The 14,776-nt window shown below is 46.6% G+C and overlaps 1 protein-coding gene and 1 pseudogene across 2 annotated transcripts in view; both read right to left on the bottom strand.

Moving 5' to 3' along the window:
• The window catches only part of Gnb1 (G protein subunit beta 1), a 34,090-nt gene extending 28,561 nt beyond the window's left edge, over window positions 1-5,529 (bottom strand). For both annotated transcript variants that reach the window (XM_010627750.1, XM_019207970.1), the window contains exon 1: window positions 5,475-5,529. The gene's annotated coding sequence lies outside the window, so the exon portion shown is untranslated. The remainder of the gene's footprint in view (window positions 1-5,474) is intronic.
• Window positions 5,530-8,706: 3,177 nt separating this feature from the next.
• Window positions 8,707-13,393, bottom strand: LOC104864642 (annotated as a pseudogene).
• Window positions 13,394-14,776: the final 1,383 nt, after the last annotated feature.

Raw genomic sequence — 14,776 nt, 5'->3', positions numbered from 1 at the left:
TATATATATATATATATATCTCATCTCAATCCTTTTAACTTCTTCCCCTCCTACCTCCATCCCCAGATCCCTTCCCATTCTTTCAAAGAACACCCTAATGATCCTACTCACTGTAAAATGAAAAGGACTGCTTAACTCAGCGACCTCAGAAAATTTCACAGTAACTCTAAATGTCTAGTCACAAGCAAAAGTACAGACCCGGACCTGCTTACTTCATGAGTGAGCAGCGAAATGCCTCACACCGTCTTTTGACTACAGTCCCTGAACAGATATTGATGCCCATGGGTCCACAAGGAGACTCAGTTCTGTGTGTGCATGTGCATTGTTAAGAAAAAGGGTATTCCTACTTTTAGTACTGAGATTCCTGGAAGGTCTGTAACCCATACACAGATGGGTAAGAAAGAGAAATGTGTCAGGCAATTAAAATTTTTAACACAAAAGGCCAGGGATTTAGCTCTGTGGTGCCACCGCCTGCCTTGCATGATCGATTCCTGGTACCAAAAAAGAAAAAAAAAAAATTTTTTTTAAACACAGAGACTAGAGGATGTAATTTTTAAATGTTTAAATGCCCAACAATAGATTTACTTTTCTCACTACAGTAGTCTGTATATGGGATAAAAATTTAGAAATATATATAAAACCTAAAAAGTGTTTTGAGGTGGGCTCACACAGCTCAGGAGCACCTGGGTGATGCACTCATGGCCACAGGAGCTGGGATGCTGGCAGGCAGGACAGCAGTGCCCAGAGGCTCTCAAGGAGGTGGGCAGCGGGATATCCCGGGAGCAGGGCATCCTTCGTCAAGGTGGCCTCTGTACAGACTGTGGGCCAAGAGGTGCGTGATGCTCTTTTGGGCACAGAAGGGATCAATGGCAATGCCAGCCAGCACACGCACCCCTCTGCAGCAGCCAGCTCCGGGGAAAGATCTGGGAAGAGAGGGCCCTGCTCCTCACCATCTTCCACCCACATGCGGGGCCCAGAGCTCATGACTCTTTGGATTCCGCATCCAGAGCATCTGCATCCTTCTCTCTACACATCTCAGTTCCGGAGAACTGCTACTGTTAACTGTGTAGTGCTGCTGGATGACAGGAACCTTACCACTAAGAGCAATAACTGAGCCAGGCACAGTGGTGCACCTCCATAATCTTAGTGCTTGGGAGGCTGAGGCATGAGACTGCAAGTCTGAGGTCAGCCTGGGCAACACAGGGAATTCAAGGCCAGCTGATCTGCACAGTGAGACCCTCTTTTTTTTTAAAAAATGAATGGGGCCAGAGATTTAGCTCAGTGGTTCCGCCGCCTGCCTCACAAGCGCAAGGATCTTAGTTCGATCCCCAGTACAAAAACAAAACAACAACAACAACAACAAAATCAAATTTTAAAAAGTGAAAACAACATAGTAATTTGGGGAATTCTTGGTAGTTACTAAATAAAAACCAGAATGTAAATTTAAATATAGTAATTTTAGTGGTTTTATGCTCCCCACTTACATAAAACAGCATTTTTATTAGTTTTTGGCCATGTTTTTCTATTTAATCACCTAAATATTGGTAATATTGCTAATACTACTTTGGAAATTTAAATACATGAATGCATGCTTCAAAAATCTTACTTACATGTGATGGCGTTTACCTTTCTCTCCACTGCCCTTGTCTCAGCCTCTCCAGGAAGGCCCACCATCAGTCTCCCCACCTCTGGGAAGGCCCCTCCCCTCCACAAGATGCCCACATAAGCTCTAGCAGTGCTGAGGCTGCACTTTCCAGCCTAATCCATTAAGACAGGGCCTGCTGAGGTCTCAGGTCTGCTTGTGACCCACATCTGCCCTAGGTCTTATCTAGAACTTCTGTTCTGGAACAGCTTTTCAGAGAAATTTGCTTATTTATTTTGAGACAGAATCTCACTATGTAGTCCAAGTTGGCCTCAAACGCACTATGTACCATAGGCTGGCCTCCAACTTGTGGCAACCCTCCTGCCTCAGCCTCCCAAGTGTGGGGGTTACAGGGGTGTGCCACCATGCCCAGCTCACAGAAACTTCAATAATGTGAAAGCACATGGCTGGGCAACAGCTCAGGGCCCTGAGATTGATCCCTAGGCCAGGAGATGGGGAGACCCCAAGTTTTGAAGACAAAGGGCACTGAATCTAGAAAGTCAAGTGCCACACAACCGTTTCTATGAGATGCTTCTTGTATGTGGGGCAACTGCTCCAGGTAGGGCCTCCTCCATTTCCTGACACATGCACAGCGGCACCGTACCCCTCTAATTGCAACTCCGTGAAGTAGGAGGAGAAAAGGTATGTCAGTGTCCCCAAGCCCACAGCTGTTAAGAGTCACCAACAACCACTTTGCTAATGGCAAAAGAAGCGTAGACACTGGAAAGTAATGGAGTCTGGTTTTGCGAACACAAAGGGTAGGAGTCCTACTGAACCACTTTTCCCTGTATTCTTGTTACTGCAAACAGGGTTGCTGTCATTGGTGTCATGGGCTAATGTGAATATTAAATGAGGCCATCAGTGTGAAAGTGTTCTGGGCTGGGGATGTAGCTCAGTGGCACTTCACCTGTCTAGCAAGCACAAGGTCCCAAGTTCTATCCCTGGTACTGAGGGGGAAAAAAAGAGAGAGAGAGAGAGAGAAAAAAAGAAAGCATTCCAATAAGCCTTCCTGTGATTAAATACGAAGGGACCCCTTCAATAAAGCAACCCCTCAAGCTTGATGGCTAGCAAGTCAGATGAAGAAAAAGAACACTGCTAGCTGGATTTGGTGGTCACAACTGCAATCCCAGCACTAGGGAGGCTGAGGCAGGAGGACCACTGCAAGTTTGAGGCCAGTCTGGGCTTCATTACATAATGAGTTCAAAGCCACACTGAACTACGGATCGAGACCCTGCCTCAAAAACCAACCACCCCCAAAAACAAAACAATACAAAACAAAAGGCTCCTGTCCTTGACTGAGATGCTTGTAACCCAGCAGCAATTTTCACAATCATAGTTTTTCTTTCAGTACCAGGGATCGAACTCACAACCTTGCACTTGCAAGGCAGGTGTGGTGCCACTGAGCTAAATCCCCAGCCCTTTAATCATACTTTATGACCATGACAGTGTCGATGAAGTCATGCTAAAGAAACCCTGACCGAACCCCTAGAACCACAAAAGACAAGGCCCAAGCCCTCTTTTTTTTTTTTGGTATCAGAGATTGAACTCAGGTCCTTGTGCTTGCCAGGCAGGTAGCGGAATCACTGAGCTAAATCCCCGGCCCTCATTTGTCTTTCATAGAAACCTTGGCGGGTGGCCATGGGCTAAGACAGCTGAGAGACTTGGAAATTAAGCAACACTGGAAACTCACTCAGACCAACTGTGAGGCCACCCCAAAGGCCACCACACACAGGGATTAGAACACGTGGAGTAAAAGCAACAGAGTGGAACCACTTAGGTGCAACAATAGTACTATATTTCTTTAATAGGACTCTATCGTTTAAAGGTACACCCAGAAATATAATGAAGGAGGGAAACAGGTGGGGCGCACACAAGAAGGAGATCAGCAGCTAGCTGGTAACTGGTTTACTGAGGGATTCTTTATGCTATTTGTTACATTTGTATCTGTTTCAATTCTCTATTAAACGTCCCTGGAAATGCTGGGGGTGCTGGATCTTGATTCAAAATCCAAATGTGCAATTGGGGCATGGCAGTGCTGGCCTAAGTTCTAGGCTCAGGAAGCTAATATGCTGGAGGATGCATGAGTCCAGGAGTTCCATACCAGTCAGGGCAACCTAGGGAGGGCCTGTTTCAAAAGCAACAGTAATTATCTTGAAAATGTGAAAAAGCAGAAATTCAGTCTGGGTATTGATGGCAGGAAGGCACTGCTGCCCCTCTGCCTGCTGGGGTGAAGGGTCTGAGTCCCTGAGGTTATAAACGCACACTGTGCAGAACAGACGGCACTTGGGATTTGCTGTGAAACACTTCACAGAAGGCAGAAAGGGAAAAAGCGAGAGTAAACACAACTGGCAAAATCCTATAGTAATGAAGCTGAGCAATTCTACAATATCCCACTTTTACGTCTGAATATTTCCTTAACACTTAAAAAAATAACTGATATTTGTTGGCATTCTTTAACCACATTGCAAACATGTACTAACCTGTAAGACAAACAGGCCAACACACGTGAAGAACAAAGTCTCCAATCTGAATAGATCCAAAGCCTCAGCACCCATCTTGCACTTCCTGTGCAACCAGGGAGTGGCTGCCACATGGCTCAGTCTTGGGAAGGAGCCAACTGTGGTGCCTAGCACATGTGCCTGAATGTCTAAATAGGCAACCTTGGGGCTACAGATCCATGTCTGAGACACAATGACTACCATTCAAACCAAAGAGTTGGCACACCTGTAAACCAGGCTGAGGTCAGAGAGTCACAAGTTTGAGGCCAACGTGGGCAAACTGGTGAGCCTGTGTCTCAAAACAAAAGGAAGGGTGCAGCTAAGTGTCAGAACACTTGCCAACCTGTGGCAAGGGCCTGGGCTCTGTCCCCCACGCTGCCCACCTGAAAGAAAAACCATGAACACTCAGGAGCATGCTCCACTTCTCTGCACCTCGGCACATTTCCTACACCCCGTTAGTCCCTCCTTCTGACCCTGACACCAGCTCTACTCCCTCCCTCCAACTCTCCTGCTGGACTCTTTACCCCATATGAGGCCCTCAGTCTAAGCACAACTGAGACCAATGCGAGAGTGGACATCTGCTCCCACAAAATGTGAGGCAAGGGCCCTTCCAGGCAATGGTGACCTCCAAACACAGCTCCAGGAGCTCTCCCCAGATGACCTCAACAGGTACAAACTCCTCCCAGATGCTCCTGCTTTTCACCAAGCAGCATGGCGTCTTCAGACCCTGGCAATCTACTGAGCATGGTGCTTTCTGATTAAGTTTAGGCAGGGGTGCTGGGTGTGGTGGCACACATGTGATCCCAGCACTCAGGAAGCTGAGGCAGGAAGGATTGCTGCAAGTTCAAGGCCAGATCCTATCTCAAAAACACAATAGACAGAAAGATAAATTAAAAAACAGTCCGGGATATAGCTTAGTATGAAGGCCCTGGGTTCAATTCCCAGGGCCAAAGGGGGAAAAGGGGGCTGGGAATGTAAGTGTTAAAGTGCACCTGCAACATCAGCAAGGTCCTGAGGTGTCTACCCACTATCACAAAAAAAGGTGGGTGAGGACTGGGGATTTAGCTCAGTGGTGCCGCTGCCTGCCTCACAAGTGCAAGGTCCTGAGTTCTGTCCCCAAAAAGGGTGGGTGAAATGCAACAAAAACTAGAAATCCTGGGCTGAAGACACAACTCAATAGTAGAGTACACACTTAGCTTAGCAAGCATGGAGCCTTGGGTTTGGTCCCCAGCAACACACACATACACAAAGAAACCCTGAAGAAATTCAAACACATTTTGAAAACTGACGAGTATTAACTACACACACACACACACACACATATATGAAATTACCTTAATTCAGAAGTGCTTCTGGTCTGGACTCCAACACATGTAAATCTGTCTGTAACAAAAGAGAGGGCTGTTTGTATAGTATTCAGGTTGTGCTGTTTTGCAAACACTTAAAATGTAAGTAAGAGTTCTTCTCTATTACTACAGCTTCCCCCCAGACTGTTTCACTTAGTAATACTGCAGCATTTCATTTTTTTTCTCTTGGTACTGGGTATCGAACTTGGGTCCTTGTACTTGTGAAGCAGGTGCTGGAACCACTGAGCTAAATCCCTGGCCCTTCATTTTTCTTTTTCTTTTTTTTTTTTTTGGTACCAGGGATCGAACTTGGGTCCTTGCACTTGCAAGGCAGGTGGCAGAACCACTGCGCTAAATCCCCAGCCTAGGCCCTTCATTTTTTAATGTTGAAAAGGAAATTCTGATCTCAACATTTTATTTTTAAAATTCCCTAGAAAAGCCCCAGGAAAAATACCCTGAACACAACTGGAAGGGATCTGGGTTAGAAGCCTGCTATGAAAATCACTGTGACCCTACAGGCTCCTCCTCTGCTGCCAGCACAGAGGCCTGGTCAGAGGGCCATTTCTAGCCCATGCTTCTGGGGCATCTGCAGGGGAGACACCCGACTCATTCAGATACACTTCAGCCCAAAAGGAAATGTCTAGTTCTAGATCACTCCTGAAACAGCTGCTGTGTTTTTCCAAAAATTGAGTTAGCTACAAGCACGTCACACGGTCCCCAAGTGAACTGTGAAGAGATTGCACCATCCTGACTCATCATCTCAGGAATCCACAGGCCTGTGGGCCCAGACACACAGCAGGCCAGGGTTAGGGGAGGTGTCACCAAGCCAAACTTAGGACTCTAACGCATCTATTTAACAGAGCAGTTTAACTGAGGAATTATGCTGCTTTTGTAAAAACAAGCACAGCACTTTCCTGGTAACAGAAGTAGGTATGGAAGGAAAAGTTCAAAAGCTCCTCAGAAAGTTAAATACAGAATTAACCATGTGATACAGCAACTCTACTCCTAGGTGTATACCCCGAAGAACCAGAACAAGGGTTCAATACACACAGATGTTAAGAATTCTAGCTTAGCAGCTATATTCACTGGCCAGAAGGTGGAAGCTACTCAGGTTCCCATCAGTGGGTGAGTGGAGAAAAATGCGGTCTATCCACAAAATGGAGTATTATTCAGACATAGCAAGGAAAGAAGCATGGATACATGCTCCAACGTGGAAGAACCTCACAAACATGTTCCATAAAGAAGCCAGACACGAAAAGTCACATAACTATGCGCGATCCTGTTTCTATGGAAAAATCCCAGATAGGCAAATGCATCATGACAAGACTGCAGTGGTCACCAAGGGCCATATCAGAAGAGCAGTTCACGAGCTGCTTCCCCTGTGGGCTGATGAACATGCAGAATTATGCAGAGGTGATGCCTGTACAACACTGTGAATGCACTGAGTGCCAATGACTGTTCTTTTTTAAATGGTTTAATTTTATGTTATGAGAATTTCACCTCAAAAAAGAAAATGTGGGTGTGGAAGTGGAAGTCGGGGAACACAGAAGATAATCAGTAAATGCAAACTACTGCCGCCTCCAAAAACCCTCATGGTAAGGTGGTCTTGCGAGCGCAGCCCTGAGCTCAGGCTTGCTGCCACTGACCTAGGTTCTAGGTGAGGGCACCACGGGTGCTCTGCAGCCCCTTCCTAGCTTGTAACCACCACCAGTCTCAAGGAGAGAATTCCTCCTATAAAGCAAAGGCACACTGATCCCAACATCCGAATGTAACTCCTTCCAGGAATGTTCCATTTTAAGAGACAAGAAAAGAAAAACTAGGCAGAAAAGTAAATGACAGAGGGCTGTGTGTGAAATGCCTAGACTGCCTTCTGCTCAAGTCATTAAACGAAGCTGAAGTTCTCTGTTCTCTTAGAAAAGAGAGTAGGTGGCCAGTGTGTGTGTTCCTGATGCCAGAGCCCAGGTGACCATGGTGAACACCATCCCTCCTCCACAGCCTGGAGCCACAAAGTCGCGCAGACTCCAGTCTAGCTGAAAACAAGCCCTATCTTCAGGGTCTTCAGCTGACTCCACAGCATGCAGAAGCCAGTGCTGCAGACAGGGTACTGGTCCCACAGAATCGTAAGTCTTGGCCAGCAGCACCACACTTAGAGAACTAGGGACTTAACAGAACCAAACCCTAGAGTGGAAATCTCACAACTAAGCCTGCTGGGACCAAAGGTAGAGTGGAAAGCTGAGAGGCACGGGGTAGGTGTTAGGGGCCGACAATACCCATAGGTGGAAATGATGAGGGCCAAAGGACTAGGCAGAAAGGAGAAAGACTCCCAGAGCAAGGAAAAACTCACCAAGGTCACTCTAAAGGCAGATCTTATAGGCCTGCATGGATGTGGAAATGAGAGGAAGAATGTGTATTTGGTGAACCTTTTATTTTCTCTTTAGAAAGGCTGCCAGATGTGGTGGCATATGCTTATAATCCCAGACCTCAGGAGGCTGAGGCAGGAGGCTACCCAGGCTGGCCCGAGTATATAGCACAGTGAATTTAAGACCAGCCTAAACTATAGAGCCAATCTATGTCTCAAAAAGTGAGAACAAAAATGAAAAAAAGTAATCCATCAGAGAAGGCACAGGTTAAAGGAAGAGACAGTGATAAAAAATAAGGCCAAAAGGATTGGGATGTAGCTCAGTGGCAGAGCATGTTCTATCCCTGCACCAAAAGGGAAAAGGGTTCCAGAGTTTATAGAACCATTCTTAGTCAAACTTAAAAATAATTAAAATGGAAAAGACGTCAGAGTAAACACAAATGCATCAACTTCATGAGCAAACTCAGCACACACAGAACCTCTGAACCACATCAGACCTCTCCCAGCCCGCAGCGCAGCGCAACACAGAGGGACTTCCAATGCCAGGCAGCGGCCCGTGCAAGCGCCCTGTTCCATCTTCTGTGTGCGGCCAGCTACAACTCCCGCAGTATAGACTCTCCGGGCTCTGCTACAGCACTACCTTTTCAGATCTGACTGATCTGAAGTAGTGTGCTCAGTGCTGGGGTTTCTGTTCGTATCTGTGATGCTGAGGCTTCTCTGAGCTTCACCAATGTGCTTGAATTTCTTGTCCTCCTGCCTCGGCCCCCCAGGGTACTGGAATCATAGGTGTGCACTACCCACATCTGGACTGTAGTTGTTCCCCCCCACCTTTTGTGTTTATTATCTAGTTTCAAGTCTAGCTTTATTACCTTAAATGCCTTAATTCATTAAAGTTTTCCCCAATGTATTTTCTGTGTAAGCATTTGAAGCTACACAATCATTTCCATAAAACCACCTTGATTCTGACAGTAAAAGAACATCACAAACCCTGCAAAGTGGATATACTGTAACTTGATGATTAAAAACAAAACAAACTTCATGTTGGGTGCCTTTAGATGAAATTAAAAGTTCTATATTCCAGGTTATTTTTCCTTCAGAGAGAAAAGAAGAGCAGCAAGACAGGAAAGATATATATATGTATATATTTGCCAAGAGTTGCTTTTAAGGCTTCTTCATTAAAATAAATGCGTCAGCAAACAATCATGGTTGGCAAAAGTGTGTGTTTAATAGAATCTTCAGGCAGATTTCCCACCTGCCTGCCCGGCTCCTCCCTCCACTTTAGGGCCCTAAGATGTCTGAGGTCTCATTTCACAAATAAGCAGCAGACAAAAGTACTTTACAAGGTACAGCACAGTGGATATGGAAGACTAAGGACCCAATTCTTGCTTTAAAAGTCTTGGACTTCCCTGCCCCATGCAGTAAAGCAAGTTTTATATACATTGCCCATGTATTCTCCTAACATTTTCTTAGATAAATTTAAATATTTTACAAAAAAAAGGCTTTTTCTCTCCAAACATAACTTTGAGTGAAATACAGATTCTCCACTTGTGAAGTTGTTTTCTTCACTAAAGTGTAAATGCTAATAGGAAGGGTAAATGTCTTTTGCCCACTGGAGGTCACTGAAGTCTGCACTGCAATGTGCAGAAGGCACTTGTGTTTTCTGAGATCTCCAGCAAGGGTCTCAATGAGCACTCAGAATTGCGGTCCTCCAAACCTCAGCTAAGGCCTCCAAGTGCCCAGTTACAGAGGCAGCTGGGGAGAAAATGCTAAGTAAACTCGATTCTAAAATTACGAAAATTAAAACTAAAAACAGCATGGACCAGTTCTTAGTCTAGAATAAAACTACAACAAAATACAAAGTGTTCATTCATGAAGATTCAATCCTGCTTCAATCTCGTAAATTATAAAATACAAAAGTGCCCGTTTTAAGACAAAACTCAAAACAGTACTGAAAGGGGTTTGTGTCAATATACAGAAAGAGTCAGTCCCACTGAGCCAGGGCCCAAGGAGCTACACACGCACAGGCCAAAGAGCGACCTCCCTACTGCTGGGCCAGAAGTGCTGTCCTATTGGCCTTCATCTTCCCCAGCCGCTTGGCTCGGTGGCTACTGGTCATTTCCATCTCTTCAATCTTGGTCCAGCACTGTAATTAACTTTTCATTGTAGCTTCCTCTTTTCTGCTTTCAGTTCATCTTCAACTTTCTCAGTATTCTCAGGAGCAGTTTTGTATCTCAGCACCTGTCCCTCAAGCCAGCTAATACTTTGCTCCAAGGTAGTTATATCCTGTTCTGCTTTTGAAAACTTAAATTCATATTCACTAATTTGCCTGTTGGCATCTTGATGAACTACAAGTCTGAGCCATTCTGCAGTCCTGCCAGGTCACCTTCTGTGCCATCGTTCCTGGAACACTTTTGCCATTCTTCTAATCTGTGATAACAGCTCTTCCTTTTCTCCAGCAAGTCTTCGTAGCCTTACATCTAGTGGCCCTTCTCCCACTGACTCCAATTGAGCAGCTTCCCAAGACACAAGAGTAACAGCTATAATCACTGGTCAGGACTGACATCACCACTGGGAGTGCCATCAGGGATTACAGCTAAGCCATGTTTTCTTCCTGTCTTCACTGTCTCCCGCAGATCAGCCAGTTTCTCTCTGAGCATATCTTGCTCATTCTTAAGGCAGGCAATGTATTCCTTCTGTTTTTCTAGGGCCTCAATAAGCTTGTCTCTCTCCCGAAGGCCTCCTTTAAATTCATCCATCTTATGCTGCAGCACATTACACGTTTCTGCCTTTCCAACTCCTTTGATTTTTCTCTATAAAATTCTGCTATCTGTTCCTCTTGTTCTTCAGTTACACCTTTGAGGGTATCTACCTGGTATATCAAATTCTTCTCGTTGTCTAACTGTGCATTAGAAACTATGGCTTTCTTGTATTTCTCTTCTACTTCAGACAAAGACTCCTGCAACTCACTCATGTTAGGCCACGTGGGGCTGCCCCAGTTCTCCAGGATACCTGCTCTCCTTGTCGAAGCCCTTCCCGCTTCTGCTGATCTGTGGCTCTGGACTCCACTGGCCTGGCTTAGCCCCACCATTCCTTCCTGGGCTGTGACACGAGCCCATGTCACTGAAGAAACACTATCTGTGATGTGAGTCTCTACCAGCTCCATTCTGCTTTTTCTCTGCAGTCCCTGTCTCGGAATGCTCCATCTTTTTCACACAGGACAGTGTACACCTTTTTAATCAGCTGCTTTACAATCCCTTCACTTGACTACCCTCTGCTCCTGCTCACCGAGCCTCACAGGCTCCTGGCAGCCCCTACTGCCCTATGTGTATAGTTGCTCGGTCTTCTGGGCTCTCCGGCCAACTCTGCTTTCTACCCCAAAGGACTATGACAAGCAAGGACAGTGATGTCTCAGCCACTGTTCTTAGATCTTTTCGGGGAGCTGGGGGACCAGCTCAGGCAAAATCAAAGCATCTCTACTCCAGAAGAATGCAGAAACTGAGACCCAAAGTACAGCAGGCTCCCTGGGTCTGGATGGGTGACAGGAAGCACAGCTGTGGCTAGCTACCTCACCTCGACTGAGTGGAGGACAGCGACGCAGAGGCCGGATGGCAGGCGCCCCATGTGCTCAGAGCTGTTTCCCACTCCGGTCACTTCCTAGGCCCCTCTCCCCTCTCCTCATCATTACACCTTTCTTTCCTAAACTTAGCACATGTGCCGCAGCATGCTGCTTATTCACCATCACTCTGGGATCTCGGCTGGTTTGCTTGTCACTACTGAACAGCTCTAGTGAAACTGCCTGTACAGCTATACCTGCCCAGCGCCAAGCGTGCATTTCCAGGTGCTGGAGAAAACCACACAGCTCATTTCCCAGTCTCCCCGAGACTGCCAGTCACATCTTCGGCCTGTCTCCCAAGCCAGAGGCCTCTGGCTCCCACTACCCATCACCCAGTTCCCAACAACAAGTTCTTGTCTCATTTCCACCCAGCCACCAAGGCCTGCGGCTGGTTCAGGAATAATCTTTTGTGGTTCTTCCACCATCCTTGTATTCCCCTTCCCCAACTACACCCAGTGTCTAGAAAACTCTACCCCTGCTGTGTTCGGAGAGCCCAATCCCCTCCCCTGCCCACAGGCACCCAGACTGCCCTCTGCCACTACTCTGCAGGGCTTGCCTTCACAAATGTGCTTCTCAGGCCGGTCCTGCATCCCTCATTGCCCACTGTACCTTGCTCTCTGCCTCCACTCCAGGCCTCCTGCCAGCCCCCCTCTGCCCAGCCTACTACTAATCTGCTTTTCTATCTCACCACCTTTCTTCTTCAATCCATCTTAAGCATCACCGCCTCATTTATCTTTCTGAAGGACAGTTCTGACATGTGACTCCTCCGCTCAAAAGTCTTCAAATACTCCTCCTACAGATAGAAGCCCAACTTTGCACTCTGCCTTCCCCAATTATGTCCCTGGCCCCATTCCTTGCAGTCTGAGTCAGAGGCTCTAGGGAGCCCAGCCCAGGGTGATGGGCACTCCACCAGATTTGGACCACTTGCCAGGCTCACACAGAAATGCTGGAGATGTTTCTGTCTGGAAGAATTAGAGACAATTTAAGAAAGCAGACAGACTAGTCCCTCATCACTGACAAAAGCTTAGCAGCTGAAGCCATGAGCACATACTGTTTCCTGATTGGAATGGGTTTATGGCTCCTAGCTAAGTGACCTGTGCTCTGGAAGGCACAGGAAGGAGGCAGGCGTTTCTGAGATAACTCTGGGAGGCCAGCAGTGGCACGTCACCTGAGCCAAGCGAACTGAGGTGAGCAGGAGCCTGAGTACACACAGGGCAACTCCGTGATGGCATGAGAGAGGTTGGCTCTTGTCCCTTGCAAAGCACTAACAAAATGGCCTCCAAGCAGGTTTCTGCCTGTGCAGCTTCACTTACTCAGCAGCACCTGTCCAGCCCCTGCTGCACGCCGGCCTCTGCAGAGACCACATGCTCTTGCTGCCATGGGGCTGGACTGCAGTTGAGGAAGGCTTCAAAAATGTCTCATATTCTGGTGTGCCAGGTGCTGTCCACTGGAAAGGACAAACAGGATGGGACGAGAAGGCTGAGAAGGTGGGATGGGGCTTTTTATAGAGTCCAGAGAAGGTTGTTCTGCTGTGCTGACAACTGAGCACAAAGTCCCAAGGAGAGGGACAAGCAAGTATACAGTTTGGTTTCTCACCTGCTTAAACTACACACTGACAATCTCTGCCACTTCCCTCTCTCAATGTGAGAAGCAAGTGAGCTTGACCATCTCAATTCTAGAATGAACTCAGGGCCTCCCACATGTCTGGAAAGGGCTCTACCACTGGGTTACTTCCCTGGCCCTTCATACTGTTAAACTTAATTCCCCAAACTGCCTCAAACTTGAAACCCTCCTGCCTCAGCCTGCTGAACAGCTAGGATTATAGGTTTGCACCACTTCATCCAGCCTATCCCTCTCTAAATTCAATTTTGCTAGGGCTTGGCATGTTGGCATACACCTGTAATTCCAGCACTCCGGAGGCTGAGGCAGGAGGATTGCTGCAAGTCTGTGGCCAGCCTGGGCTACACAGTGAGTTCAAAGCTAGCCTGAACTTTACAGTGAGACCTTGTCTCAAAAAAAAGAAAAAAGAAAAAAGGGCTGGGGATTTAGCTCAGTGTTTCGGCGCCTGCCTTGCAAGCAAAAGGACCCAAGTTCGACCCCAGTACCCCCCCAAAAAAAGACACACAAAAGATTCAAGATTTTTGTTGGTACAAAAAATTCACCCAAGTAGGGGATGATCCACATAAAGAACCTAAAATCCTCATGACAAGCCTGTCTTAAGGGGAGTATTCACCTTTCCTTTTAGCCCTAGACCTTCTTTGTAACTGAACTTTAAGCAAACAAATATTCAAGTAGGGGACCAGGGATGGAACTCAGCAGTGCAATGCCTGCCTGGCAAATTACAGGCCCTGAGTTTGATTCCCAATACCAGGAAAAAAAAAAAAAAAAAAAAAAAAAAAAAAAAAAAAAAAAAAAAAAAAAAAAAAATCAAGTAGAATAAGATTCCTGAATCAAAGAACTATTATTGGTGTCATAAGAATTCTCTGAGAAGCTTGGGAAAAAATAAGAAAACCAGGCTATAATAATCAGAATTCTGCTGGGCATGGTGGTACATGCCTGCAGTCCCAGCACTCGGGAGACTGAGGCAGAATGAGGCAGGAGGATCATGAGAGTTCAAGGCCAGCCTGGGCTACACAGTGAGTTCCAGGTCAGCATGAAGTGCATAGAAAGATCCTGTTTCTGAAACAAACAAGCAGAAAACCCCCCAAAACAAACTCCATCCAACCACAGGATTAACCCTAGGGCCCTGAACTGGCCAGCTGGAAGATGAACCTCAGAGGCAATGTGGGTGATGCAGCAGCCACCTGGTGTTTGCCTCCTGGGCTCCAGGAAAATGGGAAGTTGCCACATTCAGGGTGTGAACACACTGACCTCCAGAGAAGCTGGCTGGGGCAGCTGGAGAGAGCAGAGGCAGAGCAGAACCCTCTGGCTACCCCCAGGGAACAAGTGCCCCTGCCTGTCCAGAGCAGCCACCTGGGTACTGGCTAAACCAGTGGCCCTTTCTCCTTTACGAACTGTTAATGCCTCCTCCCAGACCTACCTAATAGCCTCTGGTAATGAGCTGGGAAAGCTGAGACTATAAATACTGATGACAGTAGGCTTTTCTTTTAAAATTCAAAAATGGAGAAAAATTAAAATTAAAAAAATTCAAAAATGGAATTGGTTCAGGAGGGACATGTACTGAACTTTCTGACAGAAGCATCCTAGAAATAACACTGAAAACATTCAAGAGACCAGGGTATGTGGATAGCATGCTCTGATTTTAGTTACTTTATATGTTTCCATTACTTAGGTAATGTTCTTGTCCAATGATTTGTC

This window comes from Fukomys damarensis, unplaced genomic scaffold, assembly GCF_012274545.1.
Source record: "Fukomys damarensis isolate Sample0158 unplaced genomic scaffold, DMR_v1.0_HiC HiC_scaffold_23, whole genome shotgun sequence".
NCBI lineage: Eukaryota > Metazoa > Chordata > Mammalia > Rodentia > Bathyergidae > Fukomys > Fukomys damarensis.
This window is presented reverse-complemented; position numbering and strand designations above follow the sequence as displayed.